This window comes from Macaca mulatta, chromosome 14 (genome assembly GCF_049350105.2).
Source record: "Macaca mulatta isolate MMU2019108-1 chromosome 14, T2T-MMU8v2.0, whole genome shotgun sequence".
NCBI lineage: Eukaryota > Metazoa > Chordata > Mammalia > Primates > Cercopithecidae > Macaca > Macaca mulatta.
In genome coordinates this window covers 6,383,575-6,400,739 of record NC_133419.1, presented here as the reverse complement: position 1 = coordinate 6,400,739, position 17,165 = coordinate 6,383,575, and the positions used below count along the sequence as shown (strand labels likewise).

At 43.6% G+C, this 17,165-nt stretch overlaps 2 long non-coding RNA genes and 1 pseudogene across 3 annotated transcripts; 2 read left to right on the top strand and 1 right to left on the bottom strand.

Moving 5' to 3' along the window:
* Nucleotides 1–75: 75 nt before the first annotated feature.
* On the bottom strand, nucleotides 76–1,607 carry LOC721639 (NADH dehydrogenase [ubiquinone] iron-sulfur protein 2, mitochondrial pseudogene; annotated as a pseudogene). Its single transcript, XR_013403482.1, has one exon. The product of XR_013403482.1 is annotated as an NADH dehydrogenase [ubiquinone] iron-sulfur protein 2, mitochondrial pseudogene (transcript).
* A 3,866-nt stretch (nucleotides 1,608–5,473) lies between these two features.
* LOC144334075 (uncharacterized) lies at nucleotides 5,474–10,693 on the top strand. The gene is made up of 2 exons (XR_013403483.1): nucleotides 5,474–5,979; nucleotides 9,204–10,693. It is a non-coding gene; the product is annotated as an uncharacterized LOC144334075 (long non-coding RNA).
* A 3,547-nt stretch (nucleotides 10,694–14,240) lies between these two features.
* LOC144334081 (uncharacterized) lies at nucleotides 14,241–16,637 on the top strand. Its single transcript, XR_013403494.1, has 2 exons — nucleotides 14,241–14,576; nucleotides 15,124–16,637. It is a non-coding gene; the product is annotated as an uncharacterized LOC144334081 (long non-coding RNA).
* Nucleotides 16,638–17,165: the final 528 nt, after the last annotated feature.

Genomic DNA, 17,165 nt, shown 5'->3' with positions numbered 1-17,165 from the left:
TTTTTTAAAAAAAAGTGTGCTTTTGTTTAAAGACCTTATTTATTTATTTATTAATTATTATTATTATTATTATTATTTTAGGCCTAGGGTCCTCAAGGCGGCTAATTTATTGTAATTTCTCCTTTTTTAGTACATGCACAGAAAGCCTGACAGCCAAGTGTACATGAACATGTACACACACACACACACAGAGGCCAATTTCCAGTGAGGGACAGGCTCCACAGAAGAAGCTGATAGGCAGGGGGGATCAAACACTGCTCCCCTGCTCACCGATCTACTTCTCCAAATACAACATCTTAGGTACCTATGATGGCAACGACATCTGCCAACATGTGTCCCTTAGACATCTTGTCCAAACCAGCCAGATGGGCAAAACCAGGAGCCTTGATCTTGCATCGATAAGGGCGGCTGCTGCCATCAGATACTGGGTATACCCCAAACTCTCCCTTGGGAGCCTCAATGGCAGTATATGTGGCTCCTGGAGGAACTTGGTAGCCCTCAGTATACAACTTAAAGTGATGAATCAGTGACTCCATGGAAGTCTTCATCTCTGCTCGCTTAGGTGGAGACACTTTGGCATCATCAACCTTGATCTCCCCAGGAGGCATCTTGTTTAGACACTGTGCGATAATTCTCAGGGACTGGCACATCTCCTCCACCCAGCACAGGTACCTATCATAGCAGTCCCCTCGAGAACCAACAGGAACATCAAAGTCAACCTGGTTGTAAACATCATAGGGCTGGGTCTTCCGGTCCCACTGGATGCCTGAGCCCCGAAGCATCACTCCACTAAAACCATAGTTAAGTGCTGCTTCTGCTGTTACAACCCCAATGTCAATTGTCTGATTTCGCCAGATCCTATTGTTGGTCAGCATCTCCTCCAACTCATCAAGCCAAAGAGAGAAGTTCTTAGAAAACTCATAAATGTCATCCATAAGCCCAAGCAGCATGCATTCAGGCTCCAGACACTTGCTCGTAGAACTCAAACATCTTCTCCCTTTCTTCAAACAGCCAGAAGAAAGGGGTCATGGCCCCAAGATCCAGGGCATGTGTGGTCATAGCCATGATGTGGTTCAACAGCTGTGTGATTTCTCCAAACAGCACTCGGATCCACTGTGCCCGGGGAGGAGGCCGGATGTTTAGCAACTTCTCCACAGCTAGAGAATAGGCCTGTTCATTACACATCATTGACACATAGTCTAGCCGGTCAAAGTGTGGAAGGGCCTGAAGATAGGTCTTGTATTCAATGAGCTTCTCAGTGCCTCGGTGCAGGAGCCCAATGTGAGGATCACACTTCTGCACCATCTCCCCACTCAATTCCATCACTAGTCGCAGGACACCATGCGCTGCTGGGTGTTGGGGCCCAAAGTTCAGGGTCATGTTCTTCACCATTGTGTCCTTTGGAGGGTTCACATCACTCCAAGGTGGAGGCTTCCAGTGGGCTGTTTCTTTGCTTGGGTACATAGCAGCTCCCCCAAACTGCTGTGCCCATTCCACATCTGGCTGCCACTGCCCCACACCTTTTCTGATACAGAGCTGAGGGCTAAAGTGGGCTCGGAGGCAATGACGACCAACATGTCTCAGCAAGAGCGCAGCCATCTTGGGTTCCGTTCTGGACAGAAGTTATTTTTATTATTATTATTATTTTTTGAGACACAGTCACTCTGTCGCCCAGGCTGGAGTGCAGTGGCACCATCTTGATCACTGCAACCCCCATCTCCTGGGTTCAAGTGATTGTCTTGCCTCAGCCTCCTGAGTAGCTGGGATTACAGGTGCGTGCCAAAAAAAAAAAAAAAGCCACCCAGCTAATTTTTGTATTTTTAGTAGAGACAAGGTTTCATTCACTATGTTGGCCAGGCTGATCTTAAACTCCTGACCTCAGGTGATCCACCTGCCTCAGCCTCCCAGAGTGCTGGGATTACAGGTGTGAGCCCCTGTGCCTGGCCTAAATACACCTTATTTAATACATATTGTTGATCCACTGACATTGACCCCACATGGCCGTAGGGGTCAATGAGTGCTAAAACTCATGCCTGAATGAAACTTATCTAATGTGGATATTTTCTCCCAAAGGCACATGTAGCCTTCTTGATCGTGGGAACACTAGACAGCCTCAGCACTGCAGGGGGCCATTTTAAATGGTGAAATCACCAACAAGAAGCACAAAACTGTGAAAAACGTGACACTAAATAGACTGTGAAAAGGACACTTGTTTACGGGTCGGAGGGCTGAAACAGGGAGATGAGTGCTGACTGCTTCACCTCAGCAGGTGACTTTAGTCTCTGGAGACACCAATTTTTCACCACTCTGTGTATGCACTGGCTTTCAAATGCCCACAGAAGGGCCCAAGTATTGATTTTGTTACAAATAAATTTAGCTAGAGGTGAACCCACAAATACAGAATCCAATAATAATGAAGATGATTTGAATCATGTGAGGTTATGTTAGAAACACCCCACCTCTGCACCCCTGAGTACTTCAGTGTATATTTCCAAAATGGTCATTCTCTTACATAGTCACTTTGGTAGTTATCAGAATCTCGAAACTCACCAGCAATACAATACTATAATTTGATACATGCTTTTCCCCCAGTCCAGCAGCCAATCCAAGATCACAGGATGCATTTAGTTGTCATCTTTTAGTGCCTTTGTTTTTTGTGGTCTTGACTTGCAGAATGTCCTTCTGTGTGGGTTATCCGATGTTTCCTTGCGAGTAGATTCAAGTTGTGCATTTGTGGCAAGAATATCCAGGGGTGTTGTCTTCTCAGTGCATAAGGAGAGATGTACTGCTGTTATTTTGCTATTTGTCCTCTATATGCTTCATAGCTTTTCTAGACCTCATGTCCTGCATTACAAGCTTTTTTGTATGTGTTTGGTTATTTTTTTTAATAGCAAAATGTTTCAATTTCTTCTCATTTTCTTCCATGTATATTCTACAGCTATTTTCTTTATGATTACAATGGGCATTACATTTAACATCTGTATTAGTTCGTTCTCACGCTGCTAACAAAGACATACCCAAAACTGGGTAATTTATAAAGGAAAGAGGCTTAATTGACTCACACTTCACTATGGCTGGGAGGCCTCAGGATACTTACAGCCATGGGTGGAAGGGGAAGCAAACATGTCCTTCTTCACATGTCAGCAGCAAGGAGAAGTGCTGAGCAAAAGGGGGAAAGGCCCCTTATAAAACTGTCAGATCTCGTGAGAACTCACTCATTATCATGAGAACAGCAAGTTGGAGGTAACCATCCCCATGGGTGGTTACTTTCTGCCAGGTCCCTCCCATGACAAATGGGGATTGTAGGAACTACAATTCAAGATGATATTTGGGAGGGGACACAGCCAAACTGTATCAACATCCTAAAGTTATAACACTTTGGTTTGAATTTATACCAGGTCAACTTCAGTATCATATAAAAACTCTGCTCTTTTACAGCGCCATCTCTTTTTCTTGTGGTTGTTGATGTCATAAAATTGTATCTTTATACATTCTACGCCTCAAAGCTTAAACTGACAATAATTTTTAAAAAGTTAGTGTCTTAAATTATATAGCAAACAAAATGTGTAGTTACAAACCAGTTACAGTAATACTAGCTTTAGATTAGTTCTTGGTTTAACTAATCAATTAATTCATTATTATACTTTTTATTTTATTTATTAATTTATTTATTTTGAGACAGAGTCTGTCTCACTCTTGTTGCCCAAGCTGGAGAGCAGTGGCCCGATCTTGGCTCATAGAAACCTCTGCCTCCCAGGTTCAAGCGATTCTCCTGCCTTAGCCTCCCGAGTACCTGGGATTACAGGCACCCACCACCATACCTGGCTAATTTTTGTATTTTTAGTAGAGACGGGTTTCACCATGTTGGCCAGGCTGGTCTTGAACTCCTGACCTCAGGTGATCCACCCGCCTTGGCCTCTCAAAATGCTGGAATTATAGGCGTGAGCCACCGCGCCTGGCCTCAAAAGTTTAATTATAATGTGTCTTGGTGTGACTCCCTCTTAAATATTTAATTTGATTTTTTAATTTTTTTTGAGATGGAGTTTTGTTCTGTCACCCAGGCTGGAGTGCAGTGGCACTATCTTGGCTCACTGCAACCTCCACCTACTGGTGATTCTTCTGCCTCAGCCTCCTGAGTAGCTGGGACTGCAGGCACGTGTCTCCACACCTGGCTAATTTTCGTATTTTTAGTAAAGATGGGGTTTCACCACGTTGTCCAAGGTGGGCCTGAACTCCTGACCTCAGATGATGTACCCACCTCAGCCTCCCAAAGTGCTGGGATTACAGGTGTCAGCCGCTGCATCAGGCCAATTGAATTTAATTTTTGAGACAGGGTCTTACTCTGCCACCTAGGCTGGGGTGCACTGGCACAATCATAGCTCACTGTAGCTTCAACCTCCTGGGCTCAAGCAGTCCTCTCACCTCAGCTTCCCAAGTAGCTGGGACTATACGTGTGTGCCATCTACATCTGGCTATTTTTTGTAGAAACAAGGTCTCACTATGTTGCCCAAGCTGGTCTCAAACTCTTCAGCTCAGGTGATTCTTCTTTTGCCTCAGCCTCCCAAAAGCATGAGCCACTACACCCACCTGATTCTTTGGAAACAGACTCGCACTTTACCATCCAGGCTATAGTGCAGTGGCGTTGAGAGGTGGCAACGTGCTAGCAGCCCTCGCTCTCGGCGCCTCCGCGGCCTGGGCGTCCACTCTGGCAGCGCTTGAGGAGTCCTTCAGCCCACCACGACACCGTGGGAGCCCCTCCCTGGGCTGGCCGAGGCCGGAACCGCCTCCCTTTGCTTGCGGGGAGGTGTGGAGGGAGAAGCGCTGGCGGGAATCCGGGCTGCGCTCGGCGCTCCCGGGCCAGCGCGAGTTCCAGCGAGCGCGAGCCCCGCACACGGAGCGGCCGGCCGGGGTCGCCGGCCCAGGGAGTAAGGGGCTTAGCACCCGGGCCAGCAACTGCAGAGGATGCCGGCGGGCCGGCACTGTGCTCGAGTTCTCGCCGGGCCTCAGCTGCCTCCCCGCGGGGCAAGGCTCGGGACCTGCAGCCCGCCATGACCGAGCCCGCCCCCGCCACGGTGGGCTCCCCAGCCACCCGAGCCTCCCCGACGGGCGCCGCCCGCTGCTCCACGGGAACAAGCGCTGAAGAGCGCTGGCGCGACTCGGGACCGGCACACAGCTCCGCTTATAATCCTTCTATAAAATCCACTAGGTGAAGAGAGCTGGGCTTTTAAGTCTGATGGGGAGTTGGGGAACTTTTGTGTCTAGCTAAGGGATTGTAAACGCACCAATCCGCACTCTGTGTCTAGCTCAGGGTTTGTAAATGCACCAATCAGCACGCTGTCAAAATGGACCAATCAGCTCTCTGTAAAATGGGCCAATCAGCTCTCTGTAAAATGGACCAATCAGCACTCTGTAAAATGGACCAATCAGCAGGATGTGGGTGTGGCCAGATAAGGGAATAAAAGCAGGCTGCCAACGCCAGGCGGCAGTGAGTTGCTTGGGTGGTGGGGAGGGGTTTGTTGGTTTTTTTTGGTTTTGTTTTTGCTTTGTAGTGAGTTTTTGTTGCTGTTGATTGTAGCTGCTGCTATGTTTTTGGGTTAAGACTGCGTGTATGAGTCGTGACGCCGCAAAAGTGTGCGGCTTCATTTTTGAAGTCGGCGACAACACGACCCCCTGCTGGGAAGAATGAATAATTCCAGAGGCGCTGCTTTTAAGAGCTGTAACACCAGGGAGGTCTGTAGCTTTACTCTGGTCAGCGAGACCAAGAAGCTCCAGACCCGTCTGAAGGAAGAAACTCCGGACTACCATCTTTAAGAACTGTATCACTCGTTGGAAGGGTCTGTGGCTCCCGTTTTGAAGTCAGCGAGACTAAGAACCCACCAATTCTGGACACAGCAGGATCATAGCTTGCTGTAGCATTGAACTCCTGGGCTCAAGTGATCGTCCTACCTCAGCCTCCCAAGTAACTAACTAGGATTACAGGTATGCACCACAATGCACACTTAATTTTTTGTTTTTTGTTTTCTTAGAGATGGGGTTTTGTCATATTGCCTAGGCTTGTCTCACACTCCTGGGTTCAAGCTGTCCTGCTTTGGCTTGCTAAAGCGCTGGGATTACAGGCATGAGATACTGCATTTGGGTATTTTTGAATTCATCTTACATGAAGTTCGTTCAGCCTGCATGTTTCTTTTCATTTCTGTCATCAAATTTGAGAGGTTTATGGACACTAGTTCTTAAAATATTTTCCCTGCTTACGCTTCTTTCTGTTCTCTGTGATTCCCACAATGCCTGTGTTGGTCTACTTGATGGTATTTCAAGATCTCTTAAGCTCTGTTCATTTTTCTTCAGTGTCTTTTCTGTTCTTTAGATTTGATCATTTCTATTGTGTTCAAGTTCATTGATTCTTCTGCCTGTTTAAATCTGCGTTTGAATTTGCCCTCTAGTTATTTTTTATTTCAGTAGTTTTTCAGTTCTGGAAATTATTTTGGTTTCTTTTAGGTTTTATTTTTGCTCTTATTTCCATTTTGTTCATATATGTTTCTCTTGACTTACTCCATATCCACCTGTAGTTTTCTGAGCGTCTTTAAGACAGTTGCTTTAAAGCCTTTTTCTAGTACACTTGCCAAAATTTTTTCAGGGACAGTTTATTTGTGGTTTTCTTTAACTTTCGAATAGGCTATGTTTTTTGTTTGTGTGCTTTGTGTTTTGAACATCGGACAATTACATTTCATAATTGTAACTCTGGAAATCATGTTCTCCCGCTTATCCAGGGTTTATTGGTTTTTGTTACTTTTGTTTTTTGTTTGTTTGATTGGTGTAGCCTGTGTCAAGAATCAGGCCGGGGTGTAAACTTAAGGTTTTCTCAGGTATCTTCAAACCTTGGATATGTGTGATCACTTACTCATTTTCCTCATGTGCAGTTTAAAAAAAATGTTCTAGGCTAGGCGCGGTGGCTCAGTCCTGTAATTCCAGCACTGTGGGAGGCGGAGGCGGGTGGATCACGAGGTCAAGAGATCAAGACCATCCTGGCCAACATGGTTAAATCCCATTTCTAGTAAAAATACAAAAATAAAATTTGCTGGGCGTGGTGGCGTGAGCCTGTAGTCCCACCTAGTGGGGAGAGACTCACCTAGTGAGACGAGACTGCACCAATGCATTCCAGTCTGGCAATAGAGTGAGACTACATCTAAAGAAAAAGTGTCGAAGAAAAGTTCTAGTGTTTAATGTCTGGCTCCCAAAGGGGAATAAAAAGAAAAATGAAGGTGGGAGGGAGAGAGCATTAGCCCTTTAAATCCCCTGGAAGTTATTTCAGCCAGAGGGGGCGGAGCTTGCAACAACTGGAGGAGATGCAGCAATAGTGGCCCGCGCCTCTGATGAGGAGCACCGCTGTGGGCCAGGCACGGTGGCTCATGCCTGTAATCATAGCACTTTGGAGGGTTGAGGCAGGTGGATCACTTGAGGTCGGGAGTTTGAGACTAACCTGGCCTAAGTGGTGAAACCACATCGCTGATAAAAATTAAAAACTGGCAGGGTATAGTGGTGCACGCCTGTAGGTCCCACCTACTCAGGAGGCTGAGGTAGAATCGCTTGAACCTGGGAGGTGGAGGTTGCAGTGAGCCGAGATCACACCATTGCACTCCAGGTTGGGCGACAGAGTAAGACTGCGTCTCAAAAAGACAAGCACCTCTGAGATCAGAAGCAGCACTCAGCAGTGAGAGCATAGATCTGTGGTAATTGGAGGATAGGACCCTTTTTTGCCCACCCTGGCTTCTGCAAGCTGTGTGCAGGATGCTCCAGAAATATGTGCACAGCTGCATGCCATGGGGGTCAGGGATGGGTAGTAGCCATTGTGCCAAGAACTAAGATGGACTGAAATTAACTGTAATTTACCAGTCCAAGCCTTCACCTTGAAGTCACAAGCCTTTAATAGACTCCAGAGTTCCAAAATAGTTACACCAGACAGATTATGCCATGCAATTGTTGTCTAGGTGGGGACACAGATTCCTGGTGCTTCTTACCATGCCATCTTCCCAGATTCCTCTCTGAATTAGGTGACTTACAATTTTTTTTCCAGTCAGTCTTATTTCATTTTCTTGTGTTTTTTACAGAGCAAAAATTTTGATGAAAACATTTTGATAAGGTCTATTTCATCAATTTTTTCCTTTAGAGACCATGATTTTGGCGTCATAGTTGTATCCTTTTTCTAAGCCGTATCATTTTCTCTTAACGTTTTCTTTTTGCTCTGACGCCCAGGCTGGAGTGCAGTGCTGTGCTCTTGGCTCACTGCAACCCTCCACCTCCTGAGTTCAAGCTATCCTCCTGCCTCAGCCTCTGAGTACCTGGGATTACAGGTGTGTGCCACCATGCCTGGCTAATTTTTGTATTCTTGGAGATGGGGTTTCACCGTGTTGACCAGGCTGGTCTTGAGCTCTTGATCTCAAGTGATCTGCCCACCTTGGCCTCCCAAAGTGTTGAGATTACAGGTGTGGGCCACTGCGCCCAGCCTCTTATGTTTTCTTCTAAGAGTTTCATCGTTTTGCATTTAAATCTGTGCTGCGTATATGGTTAATACTTATATAAAGCTTATGGTATAGATTGAGGATCTTTGTCGTCTTCCTTTTTTTGCATACTGATGTCCGGTTGTTTCAGCACCATCAGTGGAAAAATTATCTTTTTTTTTTTTTTTTTGAGACGGAGTCTCGTTCTGTCACCCAGCTGGAGTGCAGTGGTGCGATCTCAGCTCACTGCAAGCTCCGCCTCCCGGGTTCACACCGTTCTCCTGCCTCAGCCTCCCAAGTAGCTGGTACTGTAGGTGCCTGCCACCACACCTGGCTAATTTTTTGTATTTTTTTAAAATTATTATTTTAGTAGAGACGGAGTTTCACAGTGTTAGCCAGGATGGTCGCTATCTCCTGACCTCGTCATCTGCCTGCCTCGGCCTCCCAAAGTGCTGGGATTACAGGCGTGAGCCACCGTGCCCGGCATAGAATTGTCATGTTAACTATGTGTGCGTGTGTGAGTATCTCAAGTATTCCAAACCATGAACACAGTATGTCTATCTGGTATTTGGGTCTTGTTTGATTTATTTCATCAGCATTTTGTAGTTTGCAGCTTTCAATCCTATATATGCTTTGTTAGATTTAAACCTAAGTATTAAGACTTTTGGGAGCTCTGGGACTGGTTTTGTCATTGTTTTCCATTACTAGTGATCCCTGAGGGAGAGGAAGCAAATGAGATGAGCCCTAACGATTGCCCCATCTTACTGTGTGAAGAGTTTGCAGCCTGCAACACAAAGAAGGAAGAGCTGAGGAGCAGCCCGGCAGCTTTCCTGAAGTGAGGAGATGGAGCTGGACGTCTGGGAGGCCTAGACTGGAGTTCACAGGGCAAAGTTCTAGAAAGAAAAGAGTGCAGGTGGGGGAGAGAAATGGAGATTGCACCCAGAAGATTTAGAGTTGTAGTTAATCTGAGTACCAATCAGTGCATACCTGTGAGGAAAATGCTGAGGCTGGGGAAGGAACCACCCAAAAGGATCAGTGGAAACAATCAGATCAGCTCATGTAGTGCCAGGGATAGTTTTCCTTTGCCAACATCAGAGTGGAAACCTTGTGGGATATTGAGTAAAGTACTCAGAAGGGTTCTGCCTCAGTTGCGGGGAAAATTAGCCCCAGACTAAATGTCACTCTGGTTCTGCCTAACAAAACAAGACCAGAAACAAACTTTTTTCAAAGAATTTAACTGTGTCCCAGAACAAAATTCAAAATAATTTATATGAATACAAAAATGTCACACAAAATAATTTTCAAAACTAGCACAAATGATGTATTGCAGCCATTAAAAAGTACAGGCATGCAAAGAAGCAAGAAACTGGGAGCCATCATGAAGAGAAAATTTCAAATCAGTTGAAACTAGAAATGAGCCAGAAATGACACAGATGACAGTGTGACAGTATTACTAGACAAGGACATTAAAATAGTTATAGGCTAGGCGCCGTGGCTCACACCTGTAATCCCAGCACTTTGGGAGGCCAAGGCGGGTAGATCACAAGATAGAGGTTGAGACCATCCTGGCCAACATGGTGAAACCCCATCTCTACTAAAAATACAGAAATTAGCTGGGGGTGGTGGTGCATGCCTACAGTCCCAGCTACTCAGGAGACTGAGGCAGGAGAATTGCTTGATCCTGGAAGGCAGAGGTGGCAGTGAGCCGAGATCGTGCCACTGCACTCTAGCCTGGCGCCAGCCAGACTGTCTCAAAAAAAAAGTTGTAACTGTATTCCATATGATAAGGAAAGTAAAGGAAAAATTAGGAATGTTAAGTAGAGACACAGAAATGTTCTAAATACCCAAGGTGAATTTCAAGATATTAAAATTAAAATGAGATGAAACATACTGAATAGGAATAAAAGCAGATAAGACGTGGCAGAAGAAAAAGGGAACTAAGATGTCAAAGGAAGTGCTTCAGACAGAAGGAAAATGATGTCAGAAAAGCTGGAAATACGCAAAGGTTAATGCCGATCACTGGAAATGGAAACTACATGGATAAATACACATTTAATTTATTTACACTTAAGTAATTTTTTTACTTTGTAAATTGGCAATTTATAATTGTATACATTTGTGAAGTACAAAGTGATATGATTTATGAATGCAATGTGGAAAAATTAAATCAAGCTAATTAGCATATGCATCACCTCAAATACTTAACTTTTTTTTTGTGGTGAGAACGTTTAATGTTTTGCTCTCAGCAATTTTGAAATGTACAATATTCTATTAAATATATTCACCATGCTGTGTAATAGAACTAAGAAAACCCCATATTCCTCTTCCAAGATTTTGTACACTTCATATCCTCATTCTCCACAGTCCCAGCCTCTGTAACCTGTTTTAGATTCCACATATAAGTGAGAATATGTGGCACTTGTCTTTCCATGTCTAGCTTATTTCACTTAGCATAATGTTCTCCAGTTCTATTCATATTGTCACAAATAACACAATTTCCTTCTTTTGAATGACTGAACAGTATTTCACAGTATATACACACCACATTTTCTTTGTTCATCTGTTGATGGACAGTTAGGGTAATTTTTCTTTTTTTTTTTTTGAAAGAGTTTTGTTCTGTCACTCAGGCTGGAGTGCGGTAGTACAATCTCAGGTCACTGCAACTTCTGCCTCCTGGGTTCAAGCAATTCTCATGCCTTAGCTTCCTCAGTAGCTGGGATTACAGATGTGTGCCACCACACCCAGCTAATTTTTTTGTATTTTAGTGGAGACAAGGTTTCACTATGTTGCTCAGGCTGGTCTCGAACTCCTGAGCTCAGGCAATCTACTCGTCTCGGCCTCCCAGAGTGCTGGGATTACAGGTGTGAGCCACCACGCCAGGCGAGGGTGATTTCATAAACTCTTGAGAATAGTGCTGCAATGAACATGTATGTGCAGATATCCCTTCAATGAACTTTCAGATCATCTGGGTAAATACCCAGAAGGCAGTGGTAGATCAGGTAATTGTTTAAGCAAAAATAAGAATTTGCTGTGGAGTTTATATAAAAGTAAATGCATGACAGTAGCCTAAAGACTGGAAAGAAATGGAAATACACTATTGTAAGTTTTGTTTTGAGACAGTGTCTCACTTGTTGCCCAGGCTGGCACAATCGCAGCTCACTGCAGCTTTGACCGCCCAGGCTCAAGCAATCTTCCTTCCTCAGCCTCCCAAGTAGCTGGGACTACCAGTGTGCACCACCATGCCCCCCTATTTTTGTATTTTTTGTAGAGATGGGGTTTTGCCACGTTGCCCAGTCTGGTCTTGAACTTCTGGGATCAAGCGATCCGTTTGCTTTGGCTTCTCAAAGCACTGGGATTACATGCACATACTAGTCTGTTCTCACACTGCTATCAAGATCTACCTGAGACACTAATATCTAAAGAAAAGAGGTTTAGTTGACTCAGTTCCACAGGCTGTACTGAAAGCATGGCTGGGGAGGCCTCAGGAAATTTACAATCATGGTGGAAGGGCAAATGGGAAGCAAGTATGTCTTCACCTGGCAGGATAGTGAGCAAAGGGTAGTGAGCAAATGGGAAGCAAGCATGTCTTCACATGGCAGCATAGTGAGCAAGCTCAACCTCCTGAGTAGGTGGGACTACAGGCGCATGCCACCACACCCGACTCATTTTTGTATTTTTAATAGAGACGGAGTTCCACCACATTGGTCAGGCTGGTCTCGAGCTCCTGACTTCAGGTGATCCACCTGCCTCAGCCTCCCAAAGTGCTGGGATTACAGGTGTGAGCCACCGCGCGTAGCCTTAATATTGTTAAGATGTCAGTTTTCCCCAAATTTACATATAGATTCAACATAATCTCAACATCATAGTATGCTATTTTGTAAGAAATTGAAAAGCTGATTCTAAAATTCATATGGAAATTCAAAGACCTTGAATAGCCCACACAACTTTCATGAAGGAACAAAGTTGGAGGACTAAAACTACCTTATTTCAAGTCTTAATATAGAGCCCCAGCATTTGAATTTGAAAATACAATCATGGGCTGGATGCAGTGGCTCATGCCTGTAATCCCAGTACTTTGAGAGGCTGAGGTGAGAGGATTGCTTGAGCTCAAGTGTTTGAGACCAGCCTGGACAACATAGACCTCATCTCCACTTAAAAAAAAAATCAAAAACAATCCGAGCATGGTGGTGTGTGCCTGTAGTCCCAGCTACTCAGGAGGCTGAGGCAAGAGGATTGCTTGAGCTTGGAAGGTTGAGGCTGCAGTGAGACATGATCACTCCACTGCACTCCAGCCTAAGTGACAGAGCAAGACCCTGTCTCAAAAAAAAAAAAAACAAACCACTTAGATTAAAACACATTATATAGCTATAAAAAAATTATTTCTTTATATCCTTATTCTATAAGCTATTTCTAGTTTTAAATTTTTTAATTTATTTTTTAAAATTTGAGACAGGGTCTTTCTCTGTCCCAGACTGGAATGCAATGGTGCAGTCATGGCTCACTGTAACCACAAACCGCTGGGTTCAAGCAATCCTGTCACCCCAACCTCCCAAGTAGCTGAGACTACAGGAGTGCACCAACATGCTCAGCTAGTTTTGTTTAATTTTTTATTTTTTATTTTTTTTAGAAATGGGATTTCACTGTGTTGCCCAGACTGTTCTCAAACTCCTGGCCTAAGTGACCCTTCTGCCTTAGCCTCCCAAAGTGCTACAACTACAGGAATGAGCCACTGTGCCTGGCCTTTAAATTTTTTTTTATTACTTTTTAAATTTTTTTGGTCAAAAATTTAGATACAAATACACATTAACCTAGGCCTACAGAGTCAGGATCAATAAAATCACTATTGTCCACTTCCACATCTTGTCCCGCTGGAAGGTCTTCAGAGACAAGAACATGCATGGAGTTGTCATCTCCTATATAACAATGCCTTTTTCTTCCTGGAATTCATCTCCTGTATAACAATGCCATCTTTTTCTGGAATACCTCCTGAAGGATCTGCCTGAAGCTGTTTTACAAGTAGCTTATGATATGGTTTGGCTCTGTGTCCCCACCCAAATCTCATCTCAAATTGTAATCCCCACATGTTGAGGGAGGGACCTGGTGGAAGGTGATTGGATCATAGGGGCAGTTTCCCCTATGCTGTTCTCATGATGGTGAGTGAGTTCTCACGAGATCTGATGGTTTAAAAGCGGCAGTTTCCCCTATGCTTGCTCGCTCTCTCCTGCTGCTATGTAAGATGTGCCTTGCTTCCCTTTTGCCTTCCGCCATGATTGTAGGTTTCCTGAGGCCTCCCCAGCCATGCAGAACTGTGAATCAAACCTCTTTTCTTTATGAATTACCCAGTCTCGGGTAGTATCTTTATAGCAGTATGAAAATGGATTAATGCAACTTTTATATATATATATAATGGATCATACATTAGACCACAAAACAGGCCTTCTATGTACACACACACAGGCATATATATGTATGTGAAGAACAACATTCTAATACAATGATTAATGCTATTGTAAACACATAAACTAGTACCATAGTCATCTATTACCGTTAAATATTATATACTGTATATAATTGTATATGCTATACTTTTTGTTATTTTTATATAGGATCTTACTCTGTTGCCCAGGCTGGAGTGCTGTGATTCATTCACATCTCACTGCAGCCTCAAACTCCTGGGCTCAAGCAATCCTCCTTCCTTAGTCTCTTGAGTAGGTGGGACTACAGGCACATGTCACTACACCCGGCTAATTTTTCTTTCTTTTTTTTTTTTTTTTTTTTGCTGTAGAGATAGAATCTTGCGTTGTTGCCCAGGCTGGTCTTAAACTCCTGGGCTGGTCTTGAACTCCTGTTGATTTGAAATTTTATATCTGGCAACATTATCCTTGAAGAGCAAAGGAGAAATTAAGATATTTCCAGTTAAACGAAAGCCGAGGGAGTTCATGACTAGCAGACCTGCCATATCAAAAATGCTAAAGGAAGTTACAGGCATTGAGTCTGAGACGAAGACATTAGACAGTGAGTTAAAGCCATAAGAATAAACAAAGAACATTGGTAAAGGTAACTACTTAGGTAGACATAACAGCTAGGATTAGTGCATTTTTAATTTGTGACTCCTCTTTTTTTTCTTTTTCTTTTTTTTTTTTTTGAGATGGAGTCTCACTCTGTCACCCAGGCTGGAGTGCAGTGGTGCGATCTTGGCTCACTGCAACCTCTACCTCCCAGGTTCAAGTGATTCTCCTGCCTCAGCCTCCTGAGTAGCTGGGATTACAGGCACGCGCCTCCACACCCAGCTAATTTTTGTATTTTTGGTAGAGACAAGGTTTTACTATGTAGGCCAGGATGGTCTCGATCTCCTGACCTCATGATCTGCCAGCGTCGGTCTCCCAAAGTGCTGGGATTACAGGTGTGAGCCACCGCATTCAGCCTTTTTTTCTTACATGATTTAAGAAAAGTAAGTATGGCCAAGCATGGTGGCTCATGCCTGTAATCCCAGCACTTTGGGAGGCCGAGGTGGGCGGATCACGAGGTCAGGAGATCGAGATCATCCTGGCTAACACGGTGAAACCCCGTCTCTACTAAAAAGTACAAAAAATTAGCCGGATATGGTGGCACATGCCTGTAGTCCCAGCTACTTGGGAGGCTGAGGCAAGAGAATGGCGTGAACCTGGGAGGTGGAGTATGCAATGAGCTGAGATCCCACCACTGCACTCTGGCCTGGGCAACAGCAAGACTCCGTCTCAAAAAAAAGAAAAGCAAGTACATAAAACATAATTACAAATCTAAGGATAAGATGTAATTGTGATAATAACAATTTACATGGGAAGGAATATGAATGTGTGGGAGCAGAGTATGTATATACTTTTGAAACTAAGTTATATTTTTTAAACTAGGTTGTTATAAGTTTAAGATACTAATTGTAATCCTCAAGGTAACCACCAGCAAAATAACTTCTAAAAATTCAGAAAAAGAAGAGAATCAAAATTGTTTTCTACAAAAAAATTAATAAATGCAAAAAAGGCACTAATGGAGGAACTGAAGAACACAAAATAATATGACACAGAAAATAGCTTAATGGAGAAGAAAATCCTTATCAATATTTACTTTAAATATAAACTCTCCAATTAAAAGGTAGAAATTGGCAAGTTGGATTTTAAAAATCATGATCCATCTATATCAGGGATGTTCAGCCTTTTGGTTTCCCTGAGTCACATTGGAAGAAGAAGAATTGACTTGGGCCACACAGAAAATACACTAACACTAATAATAGCTGATGAGCTAAAAAAAAATCACAAAAAAAGCCTCACAATGTTTTAAGAAAGCTTACAAATTTGTGTTGGGCCGCATTCAAGGCTTTCCTGGGCCACATGTGGCCCACAGGCCGTGGGTTGGACAAACTTGATCTAATGCTGTCTTTATTTATTTATGTATTTATTTTGAGACAGAGCCTCGCTCTGTGTCCAGGCTAGAGTCGGTGGTGTCATCTCAGCTCACTGCTGTCTCCGCCTCCCAGGTTCAAGCAATTCTGCTTTAGCCTCCCAAGTAGCTGGGATTACAGGCTCCAACCACCACTACTATATTTTTAGTAGAGACGGGGTTTCACCATGATAGCCAGGCTGGTCTTGAACTCCTGACCTCGAGTGATCCACCTGCCTCAGCCTCCCAAAGTGCTGGAATTACAGGTGTAAGCCACTGCGCTTGGCCTAATGCCATCTTTAAAATATTCACATTATCTTTTTTTTTCTTTTTTCTACTGCCTTCTCAGTTTCTAAGGAGATTCACTTTAGAAACAAAGACACAAAGAGATTGAAAGTAAAAGGATGAAAAAAGATATTCCAGGAAAGTACTAATCAAAGAAGAGCAAAGGTGGTGGTTATGGATAAAATAAACTGTAAGTAAAAAAAAGAAAAAGGCTATCAGAGAAAAGAATAACATTATATAGTCATAAAAATTTCAATCCAGCAAGAAGATACAACAATTATAAACATATATGAACCGCAAGAAGATACAACAATTATATATGAACCTAACAAGAAAAGTCCCAAAATATGAAGCAAAATGGACAGAATTGAAGGGAAAAATAGATATTTCTACAGTAATAGAAATTTTAATTTCTCACTTTTAATAATGGATAGAATGACCAGATAGAAGATCAGTAAAAAAAAAGATAGAGGACTGGCCAGGTGCGGTGGCTCATGCCTGTAATCCCAGGACTTTGGGAGGCCAAGGCGGGTGGATCACCTGAAGTCAGGAGTTCAAGACCAGCCTGGCCAACATGGCAAAACCCCGTCTCTACTAAAAATACAAAAATTAGCTGGGTGTGGTGGCGCACAACAGCTACTCGGGAGGGTGAGGTAGGAGAATCGCTTGAACCCGGCAGGCGGAGGTTGCAGTGAGCTGAGATTAAGCCACTGCACTCCAGCCTGGGTGACAGAGTGAGAGTCTGTCTCAAAAAAAAAAAAAAAAAAGACTTCAATTATGTTCTCAACCAATTAGACCTAACAGACATATAGAGAACTCCAATCAAGAAAAGCGCAATATACATTCTTTTCAAGTAGACATGTAACATTCTTCAAGATAAAACATATGTTAGGCCAAAAAACAGGTCTTACTAAATTTTAAAAGACTGAAGTAATATAAAGTATCTTTTACAACCACAGTGGAATGAAACTA